Source organism: Solanum stenotomum, chromosome 6 (assembly GCF_019186545.1).
Source record: "Solanum stenotomum isolate F172 chromosome 6, ASM1918654v1, whole genome shotgun sequence".
Classification (NCBI taxonomy): domain Eukaryota; kingdom Viridiplantae; phylum Streptophyta; class Magnoliopsida; order Solanales; family Solanaceae; genus Solanum; species Solanum stenotomum.
The window spans coordinates 26,225,933-26,231,534 of NC_064287.1; the positions used below are offsets into that span (position 1 = coordinate 26,225,933).

Consider the following 5,602-nt stretch of genomic DNA (forward strand, 5'->3'; position numbering starts at 1 on the left):
TACCATAATTTATTTGAATTCATAAAGTAAGTTAGAGGAGTAAATGACCAAGATTATAATTTAAAATAATAAATTTACATTCTTGGTAGCCAATGAGAAATTGAGGAAACCCCTAAAATGTACCTTGGACGAGAAGATGAAGTATTTATATAAGCTGCAACATTGCCGGTTAGAGGAAAATGATAACCCACAGAAAGAATTTCCCTTATTCGGTTTTAGGAAATGAAGAGACTATCTGTCACACAAAAAGGTCAAGTTTGAGAATGTAAGAAAGAGTAGGATGAGATACTTTTATCTGATGTGGTCTTTTGATCATGAATTAAGAGAGTTGTGTCGTAGGATAAGGTTTTTTCTTCCATCAACTGACAGGGATAAGCCATATCTATTTTAAGCTAAGGTTATATCCTCTTGAAATGTCATACTAAACAATCTTGCACCGATGTAAAGATAGATTGCCCAATGGTTGTTGCAAGTGAAAAGAACTGAAACTTAAAACACTTTAAAATACAGATGAAAGTATTGGTGCAGCTACAAATTACAAATTACTAGTAAACATTCTTACAAATTACTTTGTGGCTCCAAAATTGAGAATATTTATGGCAACTTAAGAACATACTAGAGGGATTAAGCAAGCAATTCATTCTCAAATCTCTTTTTTTCTTTTTACAACCTTAACATTACCTCTTATGGACTCTAATATTCTAGCACAATGAATTATAACAGAACTCTGCTCTACTCGTAAAATCTTTAAGACTTGAGAAAACTTACTAAGTTCATTCCTTGCAGATTGTTAAGAACTTCATAAATTCTTCTGAATATCTGCCTTTCTAGTGCATTGTCTAACTTTAGCATAAATGTCAAAATTTCAGGAGCTGTAACTTGTACTTTGCATGACTGAACAGGAATCAGTATCTGATAAATGAAGAAGATCCAATATATGATCTTTTGGCAAAACCTACTTCAGTACTGAAGGAAAAATGGAACTAACTCAACCTTGTGCTCAAGTATATGATCTTTCATTACCCGTGAATTGGTATTGCCATCTTTTCAGAAGCAGATGTAACAGCTTGATATCGAACAAGGCTCTCCTCAATGCTGCAATTAATGTTTGACTTTGAGAAAGATTTTGAAGTTGATGCAAGGACTGCTACTTCTTTCGCCCAGGCTGCAACAATTGTAATATCTCATGGATGTAATATCTAACGTCAAAGTCAGAAAGAGTTGGATAAAGCACTTCAAAATCTGTGTTATTCACCTATTCAAATATAAGACTTGGGGTCTTTGACAGCTGATCTCTTACAATATCGAGTAACTTCACAATATTAGGTTCACCACAATGATTCTACAGTATCTTAATCTCAAGCTTGATCTGCAGTAAGCGACAATAATGGACAAGTACCCAAGCTAAATAAAGGTGCAAATATATGCTCTAATAAACAAAAAAAACATGATTCAAAGTGCCAACAAAAAGGAAAATGCACATATAACTTGCAGATACATGATAGTCCAAAACTCATAAGTAATCAAGAGATACTACAGTAAGTTAACAAAATAGTAAAGTTAAGAGATACACATGAAAAAACTCATTTGGCTAAAGAATGAAAGATAAAGATAGCTCATAAACATAGACCTACAAAATCATAATCCCTTTTAAAAACTTGAACATTCTAAGAAATTGCTTAGGATCATAGACACAATGACTTCCCAATTTTAAGAGCATTAACAAGGCTTCTAAACGTTTAACAAGTTTGGCGAAAAAAAACAAAAAAATATTTATGCATGTAGTAATTAGAGATCAAGGATACTGCAACATTAGTGCAAAATGTGATAAATTAAGCTCCAGAAGGTGCAAGTAGCACACATTGAGGTTTAAATGAGAGGTCGATTGAGATTGTTTGGGCATGTCGTCAACCTCAAAAGTCGCCAGTCCCTGGGTGTGAAATCATGGTGAGTGGAGACCTAAAATATCATTGAAGGAAGTTCTCTTGAAAGATTTATAAGGTCTTGAAATTTCTATAGTCAACCCCAACTTGTTTGGGATTTAGGTGTAGTTGTGTGTTGTGGTTTATTAATGTCCAATTTGAATATCACCAGCTGATATTGTTGTTAGTTCTGGTTTTGTTCATCCTAAAAAATGAGGTTTTACGAGTTTATGTTAAGATCTTTGATGTTTCTCTTATCCAGTTGGATCAATTTCTTCTTCTTTTTTACAACGATACTGAGGCTAGCTTGTGTGCATTATGATAATTCCAGGGGTATCTCCTACCTCCCACCAGAACAAAAACCAAATAAGGAAAAAAATAAATTGTTATCACCTACACTATTTGTATTAAGCCAAACTTACTTCACATATGGAATAAAACATAAACTAAAACCTTTGAAACCAAAATGCAACATGAGAAGAGATTAATCCTTTAACTACTTGTATTCAACATCTATTACGGTGTAAAAGACTAAAAAGATCTTAGCAGTAAGTGGTGGATGATGTAAATTATGTCGAGTAAAAGGTGATGTCTCTAAGAAGATATTACCTAAATAGTTCTTGCAACTTCAAGGAATAAAAGTTAAGTCTGCACTAAGTTCACGAAAGCTAACTTAGGGAAAGGGCTACAGTTTTGAGAAGCAACTAAAAGATCTACCTGCATGGAGAAAAAGAACCCTCAAAATTCATTTCTAATCATTCCAGTGCACCTTCTGTTTGGTTTCCAAGTTTGAGTGGTAGAATAGTGTTATAACATATATAAACAGACTTATCAAGTGTTCAACTCAAATGAACTGATGTTATCTAAATAAGTATCAAATAAAGGGTTGACAACATTCTTGCACCCTCTTTCACATTCAAAAGTTCAAGATTTAACTTTTTTGTTAATATGAAATAATAAATACCTTTTCCAAAGTAGAAGCATTAATTGAGTTGGAAGAATTCGAAAGATTTTATCCTTTTACAGATCGTGCACTACTTGCATCCACATGTGAAGGAAGCTGCACACCATGTGAAGGAAGGTTAGCTCATGCATTACTTGTATCATTTCATGCATTTCTTCCCTAAGAGAAGAGACTTCTTTGGAATTTACTTCCTTAATAGTCTATGGGTCATAGAATAGTCAAGTAGAAAGTGGGAAAAATAATTTTTGAAAATCAAGTCGCAGTAGTCGACCTACCTAGCAAAGCACGAACAATTGATTTTTGATGCTGGAATTTTGCCTAATCTCGTTAGTCTGTTGAAGAGGCACATATATGCTTAGAGATGTCCATGGTGTTATTCGACAGACAACTGATGCAGTAAGAAACCTTGCTCCTGAAACAGTAGAATCTAAACTGGTGTTAGGTTCGTTTATTCTTATCTAATAATATTGTAAATGCAGAATGTGCAGAAAAAAGACCTCTTTAGCTTACTTAATCTATATGTTGTGACTATAGCATTGAAGGTGGTATCCCTCCACTTTTTTGAGTTGATTGAATCTGTTTATTCAAAGGCCCTCCACTTTTTGAGTTGATTGAATCTATTTATTCAAAGGTGTAGAGAGTAGTTGCATGATGCTTATGAACATATTTAAGAATGGTGAAAACAAGAGTAAAAGGGTTAGTAAAACAAGCTACTTGCAGATTACCTGACTTATGGCATATTGAGCATCATAGCACAGATAATACAAGTTGTCTGAGATCAAGGAGGAGAGGAAATTAAAAGACTCAAGCAGGCAAGCATTTGATACTTTTAGATTCACTTAATAACCAAATTTATAACACTAAGTTATGCACATCCAAGAAAGATTCAACCTTGCAAGCATTTGGTACCAAGAGTCATAAAAAAACACACACACAACAAACAGAACAGTAAAAAATCTAACATAAAGATAAAAGAAAGGTTATAACCTGAACAGAGATTCTCTTTTCATTGTAGACGGCTTCACCGGGTACCAATTCTTAGTACAAAGATCATCTTCCTTGCCCTTAGCAATGAACACACCTCCATGTCTATGAGGATCCACCAGAACCTTACTACCACCCTTAGCAATGAACATGCCTCCATTGCAAAAAAGAACAAGTAAACAAGAGCTAGGCTTCAAGATTAAGACAAATGACAACCTATTATGTTGTTGTTTCCCCTTCTTTTTACACATATTACATCTGTTGGATAGCTGAATTTTCCTTATCATCATATTATACTGAGCAAGGCATGTCTCATTCAGAATTGTCCAAGCGAATATCAAAACGTATGTGGGTAATACAACTACAAGCTAGACTCCCAAAAATCAATAAAAATTGTATATGCAGACACAAGAATATCAAAACCCTAAAGCTAAAATTTAGACTTTCAAAGATACAATTTCTTACCTGATAAACCCTATTCCAACAAAATGTGATGAAGCTTTAAGACATCATCTTCTCAAGTGAAGCATTTTAGTGAGGCGTGTTCATTTGTGAGGCGTAACCTTCAGCTCTTCAACAAGAAATCGTGAAATAGTGTTCTTCAGCCTTTCAATGTGAAATAGTGAAACCTGTGAGAATGTTTGACCGAAATCGTGTTCTTTAGAATTAGTTTGGAGAGAAAATCGTGCTCTTCAAATAGACGAAAGGTTTTTCTGATTTGGGGAAAAAGATAGTGTTAATGTTTTATGACTTACCTGATAAACCTTCAGCGATTCAGCGAGAAGTTCTTCAGTGATTCAAAGAGAAGTTCTTCAGATATTCAACGTGTTCTTTCATGATTCTACGAGAAAGTTTGACAGAGAGAAAACACTTCAGCTCGATTTGGGGTACTCACTGTGTTCTTCATTACTTCAGTTCTGATTTGGGGGAAGAGTATTTTTTAATGTTTTATGATATTTTTTTTCTTAATAAAAATGGGAGGGAGAGTTAAAAATATTGGAGGGAATATAATATTTTGGTGAAAATTTTAAAGCCACACTTATAATGTGTTGTTTTTTCAATTATAAAAATAGGACACTTTAAAAGTGTGGTTATATATGTAAATAGGTGTTGCCAATTATATCATATTGTAACAACACTTATAAAGTGTAGCTTATACCATTAAAGAGTACATTTTTGAAGTGTTGCCAATATTATCGTAATTAAAAGTTAAAAACTTTGGCTACGCTTTAAAAGTGTTGCCAAAACTACTTTAGGAAACACTTTACAAACGTAGTCCAGAATTAGTGTGGCTGTAGACCTAAAATGGTGTAGTGTATGCACATCACGACTAATTCCTTCTTCACATATTCTACATGAGCCACACTACCCATGGACATTCGACTTAGGGCATCCGCAACTACATTAGCTTCTCTAGGATGGTAAAGGACATTCATGTAAGAATCCTTTAGTAGTTCTTTTGTCGGAGATTCAATTCTTTTTGGCTAAACACATATTGAAAACTCTTGTGATCAATGAAAACATCTACATGGACCCCATATAGGTAGTGCCTCCACATTTTAAGGGCAAATACCACCGCCGCTAATTCGAGATCATGAGTTGGATAATTATTTTTATGGACGTTGATTTGCCTTGAAGAATAGGCAATCACTTTACCATGTTGCATAAGGACACATCCTAAACCCACTCGAGAAGTGTCACAATATACCACAATTCCATCGGTACCCTCCGG

At 34.2% G+C, this 5,602-nt stretch overlaps 1 long non-coding RNA gene across 1 annotated transcript; it reads right to left on the reverse strand.

The window, feature by feature from the left end:
• Window positions 1-123: 123 nt before the first annotated feature.
• Window positions 124-4,670, reverse strand: LOC125868025 (uncharacterized). Its single transcript, XR_007446698.1, has 5 exons — window positions 4,626-4,670; window positions 4,336-4,499; window positions 3,874-4,024; window positions 769-1,369; window positions 124-235 (listed from the first exon to the last, which is right to left on the reverse strand). It is a non-coding gene; the product is annotated as an uncharacterized LOC125868025 (long non-coding RNA).
• Between the last annotated feature and the right edge of the window lie 932 nt (window positions 4,671-5,602).